This window comes from Canis aureus, chromosome 12 (genome assembly GCF_053574225.1).
Source record: "Canis aureus isolate CA01 chromosome 12, VMU_Caureus_v.1.0, whole genome shotgun sequence".
Lineage (NCBI taxonomy): Eukaryota > Metazoa > Chordata > Mammalia > Carnivora > Canidae > Canis > Canis aureus.
This window is the reverse complement of record NC_135622.1, coordinates 20120708-20141955: the sequence shown is the minus strand read 5'-3', so window position 1 is coordinate 20141955 and position 21248 is coordinate 20120708. Positions and strand designations below refer to the sequence as shown.

The 21248-nt window shown below is 35.8% G+C and overlaps 1 long non-coding RNA gene across 16 annotated transcripts in view; it reads left to right on the top strand.

Moving 5' to 3' along the window:
* The window catches only part of LOC144280721 (uncharacterized), a 77456-nt gene that overhangs the window by 29940 nt on the left and 26268 nt on the right, over nt 1–21248 (top strand). The window contains exon 9 of one of the 16 annotated variants that reach the window (XR_013349130.1): nt 18736–19056. The exons of the other annotated variants lie outside the window; for them this stretch is intronic. This is a non-coding gene — a long non-coding RNA (uncharacterized LOC144280721). Of the gene's footprint in view, nt 1–18735; nt 19057–21248 lie in introns of those variants that run through there. 16 annotated transcript variants of the gene reach the window in all.

The window sequence follows — 21248 nt, the reverse complement described above, 5'->3', positions numbered from 1 at the left end:
TAGTTAATACATAACATTTTTCTATTATAAAGAATAAATATTTTAAGTTGAACTATGCCACTCACAATATGATCCACTTAACTCAGCTGACTAGGTTTAATCTGGTTTAAATGTCTTAACATTTTTGTTTGCTATGTAACTCATACTTGGCCTCTTCCATCTAATAAACAGCCTACTCTTCAATTGCTTCTCCTCCTCCTCTAACTCTTTATCAGTCAAATCAAACACTGCCTGGCATGCACTCAGAGGATAAAGTCAGGATCACAGAGGAGTTTCAGGACTTACCTCTTCCTGGGTATTTTTTTTAAAGTTTTGAAAAGTCTACCTATCATTGATCTATCGATCTATCACAGCTCTACTCAGTTATAACTGATATATAAAAATGTATATATTTAATATATATAATTTCATGAGTTTGGACATATATAAACACCCATGAAACCATCACCAAATGAAAGTAATAAACATATCTATCATCTCTAAAAGTTTTCTCATGCCCCTGTATGTGTGTGATATAAACACTTAATATGAGATTACCTTCTTAATAATTTTTTTAAGTGCACAATATAGTATTGTTAAGTACTATTTTGCCCTCTGTATCATCTAAAGAAAAAGGACTTTTCCTGCTATCTCCTCTCACTGCCTCATCACCCCATTCATGACTAAGCAAAAGATGCCTGTTTCAGAATATTACCATTTTGAAAATGAGAAAACAAGAGGTAGAGAGACAGGAACTATGAGAAGGGGATGTAGAGCATATTTTTGTTGTCTTTTCATTAATATATAACTGGAGAAAACATACATTTTGGATGTACTTTTCTAGTGGGAAAATTCAGAGGCACTTTACTGAGAATGATTTTGTGTGGCCTACCTAATTTTTTCTAATTAAAGAACTGCAATTGCATTTTAATCAGGGACTGGTGAAATTGCTCTTCAATATTCACTTTATTCATAATTAGGTTTTTTAAAACAACTTTTATTCATGTGAAAAATTAGTGTGACTTTGGCAGCTCTGGGAATTAATTATAATATTTCTAGTGAAATAGCTGCTTGCTTTGGGCCCATTTTTTAAAACTAGATTAAGGGCAATAATCTGGAGGTAGGTGTATAATCAGACAATAAAATATTTATCATCAGACTGAGAAGAATTATCAGTTGAAAGGAGGAGATCAGTATGACTGAATTCAAATGACCCTCAAAAAGACAGGATTAATGCAATAAACTGTCATAACCTTCAAGAAAATTGAAAATCATTTTCTCAATAAAATTTAAGAGATGGTGCATTAGGAGAGACCATGTTGCCATGATAAAAGGAGGAAATGAAGGATCAAAGTGTTTAGCATGAAATATTATGGCTGAAATTAACCAAAAACACACGTAATGAACAGAATGGATGTTGCTAACAAAGAGATTAGTAAATTAACTTGAGGAATTACCTGAGAATTCAAAGGAATAATTAAGTGAAATGAGAAAAGAGAAACTAAGAATCTTGATACCTATATGCTAGAATTTCCACAAATACAGGACCACAGTGAATATCACAGAATTATATAAATGAATACAGTGAAACCTCACTAAAATGGAATAGGGAGCCTAGAAAGGAGACTAGAAGAGTGAGCCATACGACTCAATATTAATTATAGGAAAAACTATCAATTACATACCGCAACAGAAGAATTGTCAACAAGAAAAAATTGATCAATTACAGGCCCCAAGAGGGAAAGATATATATAGTATCCCCTATGAGAAATATACTGCCCCTGCAATTCAGCAAAGGAAAAGTTGTCATCACTCTGGACTCATGCTTATGCAAAAAAAGTTCCAAATTGTGGGACTTCCTTATAGTTTTACCATAGTTGCATGTCCCAAAATGTAATCCTCTGTTTTTCCTGAATAAGGTCATTTTTGCTGGTAAAGTGACTTTTATTTTGGAAAGGTTAACAGAATCAATAATTTAAAGACTAACAATATAATTTCCCTAAATAGAAGAAAGACTGAGTCCAGAGACTGAACAACTCTGATTAGATGTATGAATTCCCATTGAAAAAATGAATTTTCTAAATGCATACATTTATCTGTGTGAATGTTGCCAGTAGATCAAGTGAGAGTCATGCATGATATAGAGTCTATATGGGTGTTATCTTTGATGTTAAGGCTAGGATCAGAAAGGAAAAGCTAAAAATGTAACCCCCAGATTCCCAAAAGATGTAGATGAAGTAAATTATCAGTAAGAATAATGTATCATCTGAGTTAAGAGATTGCTAGTGAGAAGTATAAGGCAATGCCCAAGGGTATATTCTAAAATCCACTATATTTGTTCCAGCCAAGCATAGATATTCCTTCTTTTTAAAAATCTTTCCTCCCTCCTAGTATTAAATAGGGTTGGTTGTGTTAGCTGCCATAATAAATGATCCCCAAATTAAGTGGTTTAGTACAATAATGGCTTATTTTTCATTTCTACCACAGTTCAGTTGAGTGTTAGTTGGACAGCCGTCTATCTAGTGACTGAGAAAATGAACCTGCTTTCACTTATTGACTCTGCTTCAGAGTGCTCCACTGGGTTTTCTAGATCTAGCGAGGAGATAATGAAAGAAAGCATGCAGAAAGTACACCTAACACACTCTATTTTAATTATGGCAGACTGCTGGTGATCCATCTCTCCTACTCACATTCCATCAGGGAAACCTAGTCACATAGTCCAACTTAGATGAAGTGGGGTGCCCCAGAAAGAAGAAATAGGTTTGATGAGTAATGAGCTGGTGTCTTCCAATCTACCACCTCCAGCCTATAACCCCCGAAGAGTTGGAAGTGGGGAAGGAGGAACTGAGGAATAGAGCAGAAGCCTATCTGTCCCTCACTTACAGCTGTCCTGAGTTGTAGGCAGGGAATAACTACAGCTTTATTTACTTACTTTTAAAAGATTTTATTTATTTATTTATTCATGAGAGACAGAGAGAGAGAGGGGGCAGAGAAATAGGCAGAGGGAGAAGCAGGCTCCATGCAGGGAGCCCAATATGGAACTTGATCCTGCTACCGCAGGATCATGCCCTAAGCCAAAGACAGACACTCAACCGCTGAGCCATCCAGGTGTCCTGTAACTGCAACTTTAAATGAGTTTGGAAGCTTTATTATATATGAGATTGGGTATTTTAAGGAGGAATTTGAGATTATGATTTGTGTCTTGAAATAATCTCGGGGCTTTACAGTTCTTAAAAGTAACTACAAAAGATATGGAAATGCCAGACTTTTCATTGCTGGAGCAAAACTATTCCCACTGAGTAAAGTTAAAGAAGAATGGGGAAGCAAAATTGAATTGCCTTATTATTGCCTTCCACCAGTTGGGCTAGTTTAGCATACTGGTAACATACATTCTTTCATTCGCTTGAAGCTCTGGTGTATTTTGTTCCTCTCTGCTGTGCCTGCACCCATTCATTTCTAGGGGCCTCTTGGGGCTTCAATTAGCTACAGAGGGAGTGGTAAGCTCAAAGGCCTATGATCAGAGAGGACAGATTTTTTACTTCTGGGCTACCAAAGGCACCATCCAGCTGTGAGAGAGCAAAAAGTACTGAAATGTAAACAGGCAAAACATGTTTTTAAGGCATTCTTATTTTTTCCTCCTTTGCATGCACACAGACAACACAGACACACACAGACTCACACACACATCAGAGTTTTGAGAGGTAAAAAAAGGAGTAAGAAGCTATTCATCTCACCATTATGGATTTGTTAAGAGGATATCATTATAGATTTTCTTTTCATACTTAAGGGATATAGATTTAAAAAAAAAAAAACAACTTTGTTCTGTATTCTCATGTGGGATATTTTGAAGGCAGCAGACTAGCAGAAGAACTTCCGGCCAGGTTCATAGGAAGGTTAGTAAAGACATCATGAGATTTCTAAACATGAGAGAGACTGAATCCCCTACCTGTTTCCTGGGGCATTGAGTTTTATTGAGTACAGATGAGTATACAGATGTGACCTGAATGTGGAATTCCCTCAGAAAGACTGTCAATGGTTAGAAAAAATTGTCATAGAGTAAGATATAAAGACCCCAGCAACAGAAACTTCAGGGAGAAGGGTAAAAAGGTAAGATCCAGATAGCAACGGGCTGAGATCTCAAAAGATGACAAAGTCTAGAGAGTTGTGGCAGGAGTCGAGTTGGGGATATCAAAAGGGAACAGTGCACATATTGTATGTTCCTCATCTGGATGAGACCATAATAGACCAGCCATGTTTTCTTTCCATTTCACAGCCCTTGCAGGACCTCTAGATTTAAATAGGATTTACGAGAATTCTGAAAAATTCATTGCTACTGTCTGTCGCTTTAAGCCTGTGCTATAGACTGAAGGCATGTGTCCCTTCCTAACTCATATTGTAACCTAATTCCTAATGGGATGGTATTTGGGGATAGGGCCTTTAGAAAGTTGTTAGGTCATGAGGATGGAGCTCTCATGAATGGGAGTAGTGCCTTTATAAAAGAGACCCCAGAGAGTTCTTCCACTCCTTCTGCCATGTGGGGACCCAGCAAGGAGACAATGATTATAAATGGGGAAGCAGGTATTCACCAGACACTGAATCTACAGTCACTTTGCTGTTGAATCTCCCAGACTTCAGAACAATGAGATATAAATATTTATAAATATCACAATCAATGATATTTTTGTCATAGGAGCTTGAGCAGACTAGGAACCTGCTTTAATAAATAAAAAATAATATATCATTTTAAAATTAATACATTAATAATATACTTATATATTATTATTATAATATAACATGACATAACATAATATAATGGATATCAGAAGTGCCCCTGTGGAACAGCCATGCTACAACTTAGGCTTCCTTCCGCCTAGTTCCCCTGGATGCTTAGGATTTCTCTCTTATTTCTATGGGTCTCTAAACCTGAGCAGAAGGCTATGCTTATGCTACAGGTTTCTGCTCTACCTGGGTCTCAGCTTATATTCCAGAAGAACTAAGACCTCTTCTTATGGTATTGACAATGTTTCATAGTACATACTCCTTGGAATTTTGATTCGTCCTTCCCTTTTGATGCTTCCTATGGGATTGTCATCTCCCTAAAGGAAAGGACTGCATCTGTTTTATTCAGTGCTAGCACAAAGCGAAAGCCCATTAATAAGATTATTGAGTAGGTGCTCCCTAAGGGGAAAAACATGAGAATTAACTTTTATCACCTCCTGCTCTACTTGCTTTACCATTTTCTCCTGAACTTGTACCTAGAGTAAAGGAAAAAAACATGCTACCTCTAAGGGACAAATTTCTAGCTTTTTAAATTAAAAAAATTTTTTTTTAATTTTAAGTTTTTTGCCAGTGGGAGGTTTTTATCTTTCCTCACATAACTCATGAAAAGAATGGAACTTAGGCATTTTCTATAGTATGCCACAGTTTCTTAAGGAAAAAAAAAGTTGTCTGAAAAAAAATTTCAGTGAAAGACTTTATGGGAAACTGAGGCAAGGCAAAGAGGTTTCTTTATATGAGAGTTCTTCAGCCTTTACTTGTTAGATTTGTGTGTTACTCTTTTCTGCCCAATGTACCGTACATGCATTTTCATCCTGGGTAAAGAAGACCCCTTAAGGTTGATGTGGCTGTATGGGATTCTCTTGTCTGTGCCATTCCTCGTGGAAAGCTGGCAGAAGCTGAGACACCAGTGCTGAAAAAAAGGCAGCATCTTGGAGCAGGTGCAGGGCAGTGGGAAGAGACTGGAGAAAATAAAGGCACTATATAGGGGTACAGAGAACAGGGGATAAAATCAGTGAGAGAAGGGATGTCTAAATGGATTGATGAATAACTCTATTGAAGATGCAAAATAATATTTTAAAATATGCCCTTGGGGATCCCTGGGTGGCGCAGCGGTTTAGCGCCTGCCTTTGGCCCAGGGCGCCATCCTGGAGACCTGGGATCGAGTCCCACGTCAGGCTCCCGGTGCATGGAGCCTGCTTCTCCCTCTGCCTATGTCTCTGCCTATGTCTCTGCCTCTCTCTCTCTGTCTCTGTGTGACTATCATAAAAAAAAAATGCCCTTGAATAATCACTATTTCTTTTGGAAATGAGCCATATCTTAAGACACTAAAGGCATTTTATTATACATACTAAAATGAAAATATGATTATTCCATTTTATAAATCTTACTCCTTTGGTTTTGCTTTTTTTTTAAAAAAAGATTTTATTTATTTTCTCATGAGAGACACAGAGAGAGAGAAAGGCAGACACACAGGCAGAGGGAGAAGCAGGCTCCATGCAGGGAGCCCGATGCAGGACTCAATCCCGGGTCTCCAGGATCACACCCTGGGCTGAAGGCAGATGCTCAACCACGGAGCCACCCAGGTGCCCCTGGTTTTTCATTTTTTAAATGAAAGTATGATTAAAGTACAGTAAAGTTTAACTTTCAAAGTATAGTTTTATGTGCCTTTGTATTCAAATTATCCCCCATCCCCAACCCCTAGCAACTATAGATCCTTTTCTGTACATATATTTTATCTTTTCCAGAATGTCATACAAATGTAAGCATATAATATGCGGACTTTGAGATTGATTTTTTTTTTTAGTACCTTGTATTGGAGGCTTATCCTTATTGTTTGTGTCAGTAGTTCACTTCTTTTTATTGCTAAATACTATTCTGTAAATAAAAATGTACAATTTGTTTATTCATTCCCAAGTTGAGGGATATTTAGGTTGTTGCCAATTATGAGTGAAACTACACAAACATTTCTATGGTTTTTTTCTGCAAAATTGAGAATAACATTATATTTTCTATTTCTCCACTAACCATTTGTGCTAGTGTTGTCATATTTTACTTTGCTACCTGCTATGCACACGATGCTTTGCTAATCTTTTTGCATTAGACAATAAATTATCTTTTAGATCTGCATAATCTAAGAAAGTAGCCACTAGCCACATGTAGGCATTTAAGTTTAAATTAAAATTAAATAAAATTTAAAATTCTTCAGTAATACTTGCCACATTTAATATATTCAATAGCATATGTGGTTTGTTTTATTGATAGTTTTCTTGTTATAAGAAATTCTTTTCTTATAAAAAGGGCTGTTTTAGGGCCTTTAAGTCAAGAAAAAAAATAATTTATATTTAACTTTTTTTACATTTCAGCAGATTGAAAATTGTTTTTTTTTTTTTTTTTTAAAGATTTTATTTATTTATTCATGATAGTCACAGAGAGAGAGAGAGGGGCAGAGACACAGGCAGAGGGAGAAGCAGGCTCCATGCATCGGAAGCCCGACGTGGGATTCGATCCCGGGTCTCCAGGATCGCGCCCTGGGCCAAAGGCAGGCGCCAAACCGCTGCGCCACCCAGGGATCCCTGAAAATTGTTTAAAATATTGCTTCTGTCTTGTGATTCTCCTTTAATATTTTTGTAGTGCAATTCAAATGCAAATAAATGTCTTGGTTCTTCTTTTCTTGAAAAAGTCTTTGTTTCTTCTTCATTATTGAAAGATATTTTTGCAGGGTATAGAATTCTTAGTCAACAGTTTTTATGTTTCCTTTCATCTCTTTAATAACATCACTACATTGTTTTCTGGCATGCATAATTTCCTTTTAGTATTTCTTTTTTATTTCTGACAAAGAAAAAAATGTGTATATTTAACATATAAAAGGTGATGTTTCAATATATGTATACTTTTTGAAATGATTCTATAGTCAAATTAATTGATGTGATTATCACCATTTTTGGTGCAGAGGTAAGAACACTTGAGATTTACTCTCTTAGAAAATTTCAAGTATACTATATATTACTATTAACTATTACTATCACTAAGCTCTATGCTATGCCTTAAGAATCCAAAACTTATTCATCTTATAACCAGAAAGTTATGCCTTTTGGCCAATATCTCCCTCTTACCCCCAACCTCCCAGCCTCTGGTAACCACTATTCTACTTTTTTTTTTTTTTTTTTACTATGAATTTGAGGGTTTTTTTTTCCTTTTTAGATTCCACATATAAGAAAGATGATACTATATTTGTCTTTCTTTGTCTGGCTTATTTCACTTAGCATAGTGTTCTCCAGGTTCATTCATGTTGTCACAAATGGCAGGATTTCCTTCTTTTTAAGACTGAATAGTATATTTCACTGTGCATGTGTGTGCCTGTGTATCACATTTTCTCTATCCATTCATCTGTCAAGGGACATTTAAGTTTTTTCTATGTCTTAAATATTGTAAATAATGCTATAATGGACATGGGAGTGCGGACAACTCTTTGAGATAGTGATTTTATTTCTTTTGGATATGTATGTCTAGAAGTAGGAATGCTGAATCATATGGTACTTAAAAAAATTTTTTTTGAGGAACGTCCATACCGTTTTCCATAATGGCTATACCAATTTGTGTTCCCTTCAACAGTGCACAAGTGTTCCTTTTCCTGATCATTCTAGCACTCGTTTTGATTTTTTGATAATAGTCATCCTAAGAGGTGAGGTGATATATCATTGTAGTTTTAATTTTTGTTTCTTATAGAAACAGAGATGATTCTTATATCTGTTGGCCATTGGATGTCTTCTTTAGAAAAATGTCAGGAATCCCTGGGTGGCTCAGTGGTTTAGTGCCTGCCTTTGGCCCAAGGCGTGATCCTAGAGTCCTGGGATCAAGTCCCACATTGGGCTCCCTGCATGGAGCCTGCTTCTCCGTCTGCCTGTGTCTCTGCCTCTCTCTCTCTGAGTCTTTCATGAATAAATAAATAAATAAATAAATAAATAAATAAATAAATAAAATCTTAAAAAAAAAGAAAAATGTCTATTTGGGATCTATGTCCATTTTTAAATCAGTTTATTTGCTTTTTTGCTATTGAATTGTATGAGTTCCTTAATAAATTTTAGGCATTTAACCCTTACCAGACACATGAATACCAAAAGTGCCAAGAATATACGATGGAGAAATGGTAGTTTATTCAATAGATATATAGTTTGCAAATATTTTTTCCTATTACATTCTATTGAATTATGTTAATTATTTTCTTTGCTATGTAGAAATTTTCTGGTTTGATAGTTTTACTTGTTCATTTTTGCTTCTGTTGCTTATACTTTTGGTACTAAATCCAGAACAATTATTGCCAAGATCAATGTGAAGGAGCTTCTACCCAATGTTTTCTTCTAGGAGTTTTGTAGTTTTGGGTCTATAGTTAAGTCTTCAATCCATTTTAAGTTGATTTTTGTGTATGGTGTAAGATAAGAATCCATTATTATTCTTTTCTGGATATCCAGTTTTCCCAACATCATCTATTGAATAAACTACCATTTCTCCATCGTATACTCTTGGTACTTTTGTCAAAAAATAGTTAAACTTACTTGCACAGCCTTAATTCTGAGGTATTTTATTCTATTGGTCTAGGCATGTGTTTTAAGGCTAGTACCATACTGTTTTGATTAGCATACCTTTGTAATATAGTTTCAAGTCAGGAAGTATGATGCTTCCAGTTTTGTTCTTTTTTAAAAAAAACTATTTTATTTATTTATTCATGAGAGACACAGAAAAAGAGAGACAGAGAGACAGAGACATAGACAGAGGGAGAAGCAGGCTCCATGCAGAGAGCCCAATGTGGGACTTGTTCTCGGGACTCCAGGATCATGCCCTGAGCCGAAGGCAGATGCTTAACCTCTGAGCCACCCAGGCATCCCTATAGTTTTGTTCTTGTTCAAGACTGCTTTGCTTATTTTTTTTTGTGTGTGTGGTTCCATATGAATTTTAGAATTATTATTTCTATTTCAGAGAAAAAATTATTGGAATTCTGATAGGGATTATATATACTGAACTTGTATATTTCTTTGGATAGAATGAACATTTTAATAATGTTAATTCTTCCAATTCATGAACATGAGATAGCTCTCAATTTATTTGTGTCTTCAGTTTCTTTCATTAATGTTTTATAGTTGTCAGGGTATATATCTCTTAACTCTTTTGTTAAATTTTTCCAAGTATTTTATTATTATTTTTGCTATTGTAATTAAAAAAAACTTTTAAAACAGTTTATTGATGTATAGAAATGCAACTGATTTTGGATGTTGAGTTTGTATGCTGCAACTTTACTGAATTTGTTCATTAGTTTTAAGAAACTTTTGGCAGAATCCTTAGGGTATCTATATATAATATTATGTCATGCAAACAGAGATAATTTTACTTCTTCCTTTTTGAATTGGATTTGCATACACAATTTCTGATATAACTATGCTATAATTCTTATCTTTGTTATTTGTATGTAATGTGTTTCATTTTCTCTGGCTCTTTTGAAGATTTTAAAATTTATTTTGTTTTTCAGCAGTGAATATGGTGTGTGTGTGTGTGTGTGTGTAAGCTTATTTGGTATTCATTGAGTTTCTTGAATCTGTGTTTTTTTGTCTTTGTTTTTCAAAATTCTTGGCCATATATCTTCAAATATTTCATCTTCTCTTCCTTCTTTTTCTTCTCCTAGCATTTTTCATTCATGTATGAGATGATTTCATATGGTCCCATACTTGTTGGATGCCCTATTCTGTATTTTTGTATTTTTTTCATTTGTGTTTCAGCTTAGAAATTTCTGCTTATCAGTTTTCAAGTTCATTGATTTGTTCCTTGGTTGGATTGAGTGTTCTGATATGCTTTTCAAAGTCATTATTTATCTCTGCTGTCATGTTTTAATTTGTAGCATTTTGATTTGATTTTTTTATACTTTCCATCTCTCTACTGATGCCCATCTGATCATTCTTGTCCTCTTTTTTTCCAGTAGGGCCTTTAACATATTAAACACACTTATTCTCCATTTGCTAGTCCTACAATACATGTAATATTGGAATCTGATCCTATTGATTGGCATCTTGACAATAAGATTTTTTTCCCCACACATTTTTTTTTTTTGCGTGTGCCTCTTGAGTTTTTTATGAAAGCCAGAAATACTTTGTAGAAGGATAGAAACTGAAATAATTAGTATCTATATCTGGAATGGCCTCACCTTATCTGAGTGAGAGAGACTTAGTCCATCTAATCAGAAGTTAGATTGGATTTTTGTTTGTTTGTTTGTTCATTTCTATGGTTCATTTCTATGGTTTGTTCAATTCTATGGGACAGTTTTGCAAGAGGGGTAATCTCAAGGTCAACTTTAGGTTTTCCCTGTGTGCCTATATCTCAGAGAAGTTCTCCTTGCTTGCTTTGATCTTCCTCCAGTAGCATATTGCTATTACTTTCATTCAGTGCTTGCTATTAAGGAGGGCAAGTAAAAGGGAGGTGTTCTCTACTGTTTTGAGTCAGCCTAAGTGTTAAGGGAGCATTGAATTCCTTTGTTTAGGAGGTAGGTCCTCTCCAGTAACTCTGCCCCTCCCCAGAAGTAGAAGATATTTAACAATTTGACCCTGGAACATATTTTTACCTATCTTGCTGGAGTATGGGGTTCTATTGTCTTCTAGCTGCAATGGGTCTTTACCTGTACTCTGAAGACAATAATGTTTCCTGCCTTCTCCTAAATAGCTTAAGACATTTGTTTTAGAGGTACCTGGGTGGCTCAGTTGGTTAAGTGACTCACTCTCAGTTTGGGCTTGGGTTATGATCTCAGGGTGCCAGGATCAAGCCCTATATCAGGCTCCATGCCCAGCAGGGAGTCTGCTTCTCTCTCTCTCTCTCTCTCTCTCTCTCTCTCTCTCTCTCTCTCCTTCTCTCAAATAAATAGATACATCTTTAAAAACAAAACAAAACAAAACAAAAAACAGACATTTGTTTTATAGGGGACATTACAAAAAATGCTTTATGTTTTGCAATGGCTTCTGTTCTTCTCCTCTAGGTCTGAACCATGATGATAGGATTCTTAACCTAACTCAAATATTTCTTGTGAGACTGAGAGTAGATGCAAATTTCTCTTGTGTCTCTAGTTCCTGGTGCTTTTCTAATCTTACACTAGTGTTTTCTTGGCCTTTAGCTATTTGTTTATAATTTCACCCTCAATTTTTTACCTGACATTTTGCCTATATGTTGTTGCTGGCCTATTATGGGTAAACAAATGTTTGTGCCCTCTCTTGGAGTTGCTGGTCTTTCTTTATATTTTGGGTAGGCTTGTTGCCCTATAACTTTAGCTCTCTCACATAAAAAGAGATAAAAAATTACTGGCTCATACGACAAAGCAAGGCACACTGGGAAAAATATAAATACTAAAGTTTGATGAGTAGCCTGAGGTAGGTAGTGTGATCAAAATGGAGTGGTCAGGTGGGTGGGGTAGAGAGGAATGTGAAAACCTTTCCATCAAAGATGTGATACTGAGCCTTCCAGGTCAGGTATAAGGAGGTTAGGAATAGGAAAAAAAAAATCACTCAAGGAACAATGTAGATAATGGATAGAACAAAGGAAGAATGGAGGCAGAAAGCTTATTTAAGAAGCTATAATCCAGGGGAGGGCTTGACCTAGTGTGGTGGCAATATACTTGAAGGTGATATGAGAGTTTTGAGAGAGATGTAGATAACAGAATGAAAATAATTTAGCAACCAACTATTGTAGGAGAAATACATGAAATGAATTTACAATAATTTCCAGTTTCTGGCCTATGTGATAGAGTAGATGTTGAAATCAAAGGAGATAACAGAGAAGATTTTGAGGCAAAAGATTGAAAGAGGGTCTGCATATGGAATATAATAAATTCTTTTTGGATGTAGTATGTTTAAAACAAATATAAGAGTCCTAGGTAGAGATATTCAAATTATATATGGTTCTAAAGTTTCAGACAGGATTAAAATGAAGATACAGATTATGAAGTCAGCAGCATATTAATGCCTGGAAAAGAGCCAGCACTGTATAGGTACATGGGATATAACAGTGGGAAGAAAGACCAGGTTCCTGCTCTGGAGAAGCTTACATATTAAATAGAAATAATAAAATAAACAAATGCATAAATAATATATTTTCACACTATTATAAATAAGGAAAGAATAAAACCCTAAAGGATGCTAAAATTTAAGACTTATACAAACAACAACAAAAATCTATTTGCAAAGAAACAAGGAGAAGTAGATACAAATAACTGAAAAAAAATCAAGAGTAGGAAGGCATCAGAGTGTCAAGGAAAAGTGTTCAAGAGGACTGATGCTAAAGGTATTGAATAATCAGTAGATTTTCTCCTTAATTTTGTTTAAAGGTCTATGGCTATGCCTTTGCAACCAGAGTTGCCAAAGTGAGCATATGGAATGCTGGCTTTGCCATTCTGATTGCTGATTTTAAAACAAATCTCACCATATTTCGGATCTCTCATTCTCAAAATGTTCCCATGAGTAAAATTGAGTCATCTTTATAATATTAGAATTTAGAATCCTTTAGAGGATTAAAAATCACATATTCTTTATCCAAGTTAATTATAGATATCTCATTTCTTAGGCAAGGAAAGCCTTGCTCCATAAAACCATATTGAAGAAAATGGGTGCATTCTGATGTTGCTCTCTTTGAATAAAGACAAACATTTTCAGAGGCATCTGGGTGGTTCAGTTGGTTAAGTGTCTCCCTTCAGCTCAGGTCATGATTCCAGGTCCTGGGATTGAGCCATGAGGGTGGACTCCCTGCTCAGCAGGGAGTCTGCTTCTCTGTCTGCCTCCCTCCCCTGCTTGTACTCTCTCTCTCTCAAATAAATAATGATTAAAAAAAAAAAAGGCAAATATTTTCAGTCACAGTACTTAAGTATTATTCTCTTTGTAACTATTTTTATGGAAAAAAACATACATACACTTCCAGTGATCTTTTAAAAGATTTTATTTATTTATTTATTTATTTATTTATTTATTCATGAGAGACATAGAGAGAGAGAAGGCAGATACATAGTTAGAGGGAGAGAAGCAGGCTCCATGCAGGGAGCCCGATGTGGGACTCAATCCCGGGACTCCAGGATCACGCCCTGGGCCAAAGGCAGGTGTTCAACTGCTGAGCCAGCCAGGCGTCCCCCCTTCCAGTGATCTTAAAAGTAAACTAGATTATTTCCATTCCTAGAACTATGTGTAGAAGTTCATAGTACCAAATTATTTTTATTTACAAGGTAGTTTTTTTGTCTTGGATGTTGAATATGAAACCTTGATGATTCTTTGAGATATGTGATTTTTGTCCCTCAAATTCATTATTCATTATGCGGTTACTTTTCTATGTTGCTTAGAATAGAATCAGTGTAAGAAGTTTTCAACTTGAATGTTTTTCAGATATAATTATATTTTAAATTCTGTCATGTTTTACTAGTACTGCTAATGCATTTAAGTGTGCATTAAAACCCAATCCTTTTTATCCATTTCATTTTCACAGGGAAGAATTGTAGTGTCAGGATAGTTATTTTCTGAATTAGCTGTAAGTCAGGCAGGAGCTTTTCTGTGGCATGCATCTTTTTTTAGAAATGGCAGGAGAATAAATTTCACAGTGGGCAGCATTACTTTGAAAACATTATTATTAATCTTTTCCTGAGTAAAAGTGCAATAGATAGAGAAATTAGTTCAGCAGAAGGAGAGCCTAATAGTTTTTGTGTTTGTTGCAGGGTGTGACGTGGAAAATAAAATAGATAAAGTTACAGTCAAAATCCATCCTCCCTAAAAATTTTGAATGTAAACAATGGCAAATATATAATAGCCTTTATTGTTTTATTTCTGAAATTGAGAGGGCACCAGCTCTTCACCTTTTTCAAGTACAAAGTAAATAGCCTTTTAATGGGATTGTATTGTACCAGGTTGAACTAGAGCACAGCCTCATCATTATTAACAGTCTATTGTGATAAAACAGTAAGCAAGTGGAAGAACTTTGTTATATCACTTCAAAGTCTTTTTAAAAAAGATTTATTTATTTAATTGAGAAAAGGAAGTGCAAGTGGGGGGAGGAGTAAAAGGAGAGAATTCTCAAGCAGACTCCCCATTGTGCACAGAGCTCAATGAAGGGCTCTATCCCAGGACCCTGAGATCATGACCTAGGCTGAAATCAAGACCAGCTGCTTAACTGACTGAGCCACACAGGTGCCCCTCACTTCTATATCTGTCATTTATTTATTTATTTATTTATTTATTTATTTATTTATTGGAGAGAGAGAGAGAGAGCAAGAACATGCAAGTAGGGGGAGGGGCAGGGGCAAAGGAAGAATCCTCAAGCAGATGCCCCACTGTGCAAGGAGCACAATGCAGGTCTCTATCCCAGGACCCGGAAATCATGACCTGAACCAAAATCAGGAGCCCAGTGCTCAGCTGACTGAGCCACCCAAGCATTCCTCAAAGTCTTTCTAAAAACAAGATCTCACTAATTGATACAGTAATTGCTATCTAGCAAAACTACTGCCCAGGAAAGGGCACGGGCCATTCACACTTGTTCACTCTAGTCATATTTGCTGTTAAGAATTGTTTTTCTTTTCTTCAAAACTGTCATTTTATGCAAAAGAAGACTTCATGACTCGTAAGAAAATGATGGTATTTTAGTATTTTTCCAGGGGACACAGCAATATTCAGATCATGTGAAGACATGAGAAACTAACAAATCCAAAAACCCTGAGGATCTATAAAGGAACTTTTTATAATGAGGCAAAGTAACACTATTTTCTGCTGAGGCTTTGGCCCTAATCTTTGAAACCTATCCCTACTGAGATGCTCAAACTCCACAGAGAGATTACCTACAAGGACTATGGGTGGGTTACTGGAGCTTAAGTATTGCTCTGGATACTTCCAGTACAAAGCCTACAAGTGAATTATAGATTGTTCCTCCTCATTGTCAGAAAAGGGCACTGGTGCCAGAAACAACCTATTTGTCAGCAGTTTATAATGGGAGCTAGCCTGGGCCTTATGCTATAGGCCCTTATAGGTCAGGGTGATAGCTCCTGGCATCAGATGCCAGCTGAGAGGGAAATGGAGTGAGGGAGGCGGAAGTGAGTGAGTGAGTGAGTGTGTTAGAGAGCATGGCAGAAAGAGAGAGACAGAAAGAGCTAGAGAGCACCAGTGCATATGTGGGCTTACAATATTTTACTATCAAGCCATCAATTTTCTCTTCATTAACCCTGTAAAAAATGTAATCTTCTTAGATCTGGTGAACCTACTGCAACCACCTTTCCTCCCTTCCCTCCTTCCTTCCTTCCTCCCCTCCCTCCTTCCTTCCTTCCTTCCTTCCTTCCTCCCTCCCTCCCTCCCTCCCTTCCTTCCTTCCTTCCTTCCTTCCTTCCTTCCTTCCTTCCTTCCTTCCTTCTCTATACGTAGGGAAAAAGAGAGGAGGTTCAGTAAAGTCAAGTAGAGAAAAAGCTTTGAACTTTCCTAAGAGGCTATTTTCAACATACAGTTTTTCGTAAGAATCTTATAGTTGGGTTTGTCTTTGGTTTCATTGGATATGTGATTTAGGAGTTGATAAAGTTCCACATACAATACATAACAGAATGAAATACAGTAAAATTTTTTTCTCTAGATGACCTTAGTTACTTGTATTTACAATCATCTGTTTTCTTTTCATTTTTGAAAATCAAGCTCCCATTTCATTCCTGTTAAAAAAAATAGATCATTTTTCATTGTGAAATCTATGCCCTGGGGTTTGGGAAGGGTAAGATTTTATTCCTTTTGATTGTAATAGATTTGTTATTTCAATAATTTGCTTTTAACTGCACACTTTGGATTCTATTTTTCAATCCTTTGAAATTTTCTATCTGCTTTTTCTCCATTTTTATTTCACTGCATATAGTTAGATTTTTCTTTTCCTTCTTTCCACACTAGGGGAAAAAAATAAAACATCAGGTTGCTCTATTGTAGACAGATCTCTGGTGCTGAGATTGCAGGATTAGCAATTTCAGCATGCTAAGCAAGTATTCTTTTACTCTCTAAATTTCAATTGTTGCCAGAGTGGCAAAAAGTCTTTTTCAAAACATATGCCAGAATTTGGGACAATAGTGTGCCCTGTTATAAAACACAACAGAATCTGCAAGTTGATTCCAATTTGCTTTGGAGAGACTAGAGAAAGTCAAAGCTTTCTCTAAATAAATAATACCCAATTTCACTCTATTTTAATATAGCACCAAATGAGATATACTTTTAAAAACTTCTTAAAACACAACCATGTACAGTAGCTATAATTGATTGGTGGTTATATTTAATTATTACAAAAATATACATTAAAATGGCCTTAAGGATTGCATTATCTTCTGAATATACAAAAGTTTAATTATGGTCAGTAGTCAAACATAAAAGGGCAACTTTTGTGGTAGATGTAGAATCTCAACTTCTCCCAAGCCTTAGAGACTATTTCAGTTTTAGGGAATATCATGAGTTAACTGATTTAATGGTTTTGTGACCTACTTATCTCGAAGGAAAAAAAGTTAGTTTTCCTTGTATCCCTTACCAAGATATCCTCAACCTTTGTGAGTTATTTCCAGGCCTGGGTTGTCATATTTTAAAGTAATGCCATGGATATTATCTCTAACAAATCTATAATTCCTACCCAGTGTGTCTTATTTCTCCAAATTTCAAAGTTTAATAGTGAGAAAATGGGTCACAGTACCCAAAAGTATAAAATACGAAACATGGCAAAGCAATCCCCCAAGCATTGAATGTCTTATGGGCCATATTAATGAAATGGCCTGATTACCATTTCCTACATGCAAAATTTTTGTACAATTATTTTCTTGATCCTACAGTGGGTTGGGGTCCCAGTAGGAAGGTGATGGTGTATAGGAACTGAGTTCTTTGAAAAGTGTTTTTTTTTTAAATCCATCTGTAAACGTATGTGCATATGAATGAGATCATATGACAATTGTCTTTCTCTGATTGACTTATTTGCTTAGCGTGATATCCTCTAGTTCCATCCACATCAATGTAAATGGCAAGACCTCATTTTTGATGGCTGAGTGGTATTCCATTACACCACATCTTCTTTATCCTCACTCAAGTGTGGAATTTAAGAAACAAAACAGAGGATCATATGGAAAGAGAGGAAAACATAAAACAAGATGAAATAAGAGAGGGAGACAAACCATAAGAGACTCTCAATCATAGGAGACAAAATGAGGGTCGTTGGAGGTGGGTGTGGAGAATGGGGTAACTGGGTGATGGACGTTAAGGAGGGCACCTGATGTAATCAAGCGCTGGGTGTTATATAAAGACTGATGAATCAGTGACCTCTACTTCTGAAACCAATAATACATTATATATTAATTAATTGAATTTAAATAAAATTAAAGAAACATAAAATGAAAGGAAGGAAGGAAGGAAGGAAGAAAGGAAGGAAGGAAGGAAAGGTATGTTCAGGTAAGAGAGAACAACAAGAGATCGTGGAGTTCCCTGTGAGCTAGTAAAGGAAGAGTGATATTTCCCCTAAACAGGAGCAAGGAGTGTACCTGCTAGAACCTGGAAACAGAGAAATGCGTGTAGAGAGAGGGTGGCTTGACAGCAACAGAGACTTTTGGTATTGAGAAATAGCCTGGAGAGCCCAGGATTGAATAGGATGGCTTCACTTCCTCTCCCCTCCTCCAATCTCCTGTTTGTTTTTTTTTCTATTGGCTTCACCCAAACCAAAATCCTGGCACAGTATAGTGGAGAACTGATGTGATAGGGAGGTACATGAAGAAGATACTCAGCACATGTTCCAATTTAAAAATGCCACAGTTCCTGTGATCTAGATTTTGACCAGGGATATGAAGTAAATGTGACCGAAGAATCACTTTTTGCCTAAGATTTTTGCTTAGTTATGTCCTGTAATACATGATGAGCAAAATGATTTTTAAGTCTCTTACCATTTTTCTCTCACTCAGACTGACACCTTCTTTATTTTTAACCATTCTAGCTTTCAAACCAACTTTTCTACCACTGCCTCATTCAGTGACATGGACTGAGTACACTATGATTGAGGTACTGTTAGGTCTGTGGCTGAGGAGCTGACTCGATCCAACCATTTCCACTGCACTGTCATGTAGACAAGATGAATACGTAGAAGAAACTCCATTATAAAGTAACAAGAAAGATATGGACAAAGATTCATAGTCCTGTGTCTGTAGAGTGTCCACTTGGCAGCCATGATTCATAGAATACAAAAATATTTGAGCTTATCTGCAAGGCAATCTGTTTTTCCATATTTTAGTTAATAAAATGGCAAACTGATTATGATTATACTTCCACTGTGAGTCTGCATGCTAGAAATAGAGCCCGGCTATGTAAATTCAATTGTTTAAACTCCAGAAAATTTATTTTTCATTTGAGTTGATTTAACATAAGCCCATACTGGAAAGATAAACCTAACGTTAATATGATATTTTGAAACTTCAAGACTGGGTAGGATCCTGGAGCAGCGTGATTTCCCTAAGATATGTTAAGTCATTTTCAGGGACCTCTTAGGAGGAAGTGTACAAATGCTTTCTATGTAGGTGCTCATAGCCTCCACCTTTGCAGTATATTAATTTCTTATTCAGGTTCATATTATCAGCATAACATGAAAGCAGCATAAGAGAGTAATGAAATTATAAAGTACGTGTGTATGTGTATGTGAAAGAGTGAGAGACACAGAGGCAGAGAGGGAGAGAAAGAGAGAGATATTAAGTACTAGAAATGTGATAGAATTGCCTAATTTTTTGAAATTACATGAATTGTCAATGCAAATTTATCAGTCAGAATTCAGTCTTTTTTGTAGCATGTGGAATTAAAATTATTCACAGAACAAAATTTAAAATAAAACAAAGAATATTGTAAGCAATGGGAGGATTTGAGTGGGAATCACTATATCCTAGGAGTTAAAAGAATGACCCTGCAAATGAAGATGATCAGACCCTGAAGGGTAACATGCATACACCTTCAACTATCGCAGTTCTCTGTGTGACCTAGGATCAGGTTCTCTTTCTGATCCTCCTTCTAATAATTTAATAGGCCTGTGCAAATTCTTTCCTCCAGAACCAAAAGGTTTCATCTGTAAGATAATAAAAATGGATTTTCAAACTTGTTTTCAGCATGAGCATTTTTTTCTTTATTATCTTGTACAGAAGCCCACTATTGGAGTGATTGTTCTTGTTTGAATAATGGTACAGGAAATATATCTATTCTAACTACCTCCACTTCTCCGTTTCTGCCCCCAGGGCCTCTGACACACATCCAAAGAATATAGTTTGAAAATCACTGAACAGTCATCTAAGAGATTTTTTTTTCAGTTGTGCATTCTTAGGATTAAAGCATGAATAGCTTGATTGAATACTAAATTTGCCTCTAGTCCTGATTAGATAAAGAGACCCACCATCCTCTTTTATAAAAAACAATGTTGTCAGTTTTGTAAATTATTACCCACATTTACAGGAAATGTAACCTGAAACCTACTGGCCTACAGAGAGCCAACCATATTTAATTTGCTGAAGGATCATATGTGACTTATTCTGAGCTGGTTTGCTTCTGGGTCGGGTAGGTACTCTTGTAGAACACAAAGCATGGATGACTTTTAACTTATCTGACTACACACATTTTTAACAGCTTGTAAATTTTTACCACTCCTGTTTATACATTTCATTGCCACATGCATATCACATCAATTACTTGAATTAAAGTACCAGAGGCAAGGGTCATATTTAAATTTTCTATTTAAAACAGAGGTTGCCCACCTTACCATTTTTTTTTAGGCAGAGCTACTTTTTTTTTTTTTTTTGATTCCTTAAACTGACCTTATTTGAGTGCTTTAAAACTAACACCGATTTTCTACAAAGCAATGACTTAACATAGGAATATGCCCAAAGTGCATATAGTATTTATACAGGACATTAATTTTTAAAGTATACGTTTTCAAGGATGAGGCACAAAGCTGCAGCTATTCTTGGAACATAACTGATATCCAAGACATGTGAATTCACACCAAATCATGACTATCTATCTACAGACATGCGTAAAAACAGTTAATTTCAGTTAGTTATGCTTCCAAATTCTCCACGTTTTCTAGATTTTAATGTTTCAGAAGTTGACTCTTTAAGCAGTATGAATTCTTTTTGATATGGTAGAGGATGGTAGGTATTTTATTTTCCTTTAATGATTTTAGGTGGCAGTGGTTATCCTTTGAAAAACTACTTAATTACTTCTTTGTCTCATCCCCAGACTCTCTCTGAAAATAGAATCAATATAAGTTATAATGGAACTCAATGAGTGACTGGAATGATAATGAAGAATGCATTAGGAATCCTTCTGAATGGGACATGAACGTCCTCTTCAATCTAGTGGAGACTTACCATGCCGTCCTTCAGATGTGTGAAGGCTTTATAATGTTTAGTTTGGCCATTAAATGTGGTTTATTTTTCAAAGAAGCTGCAGAAATTATTGCAGCTCACTAAATGG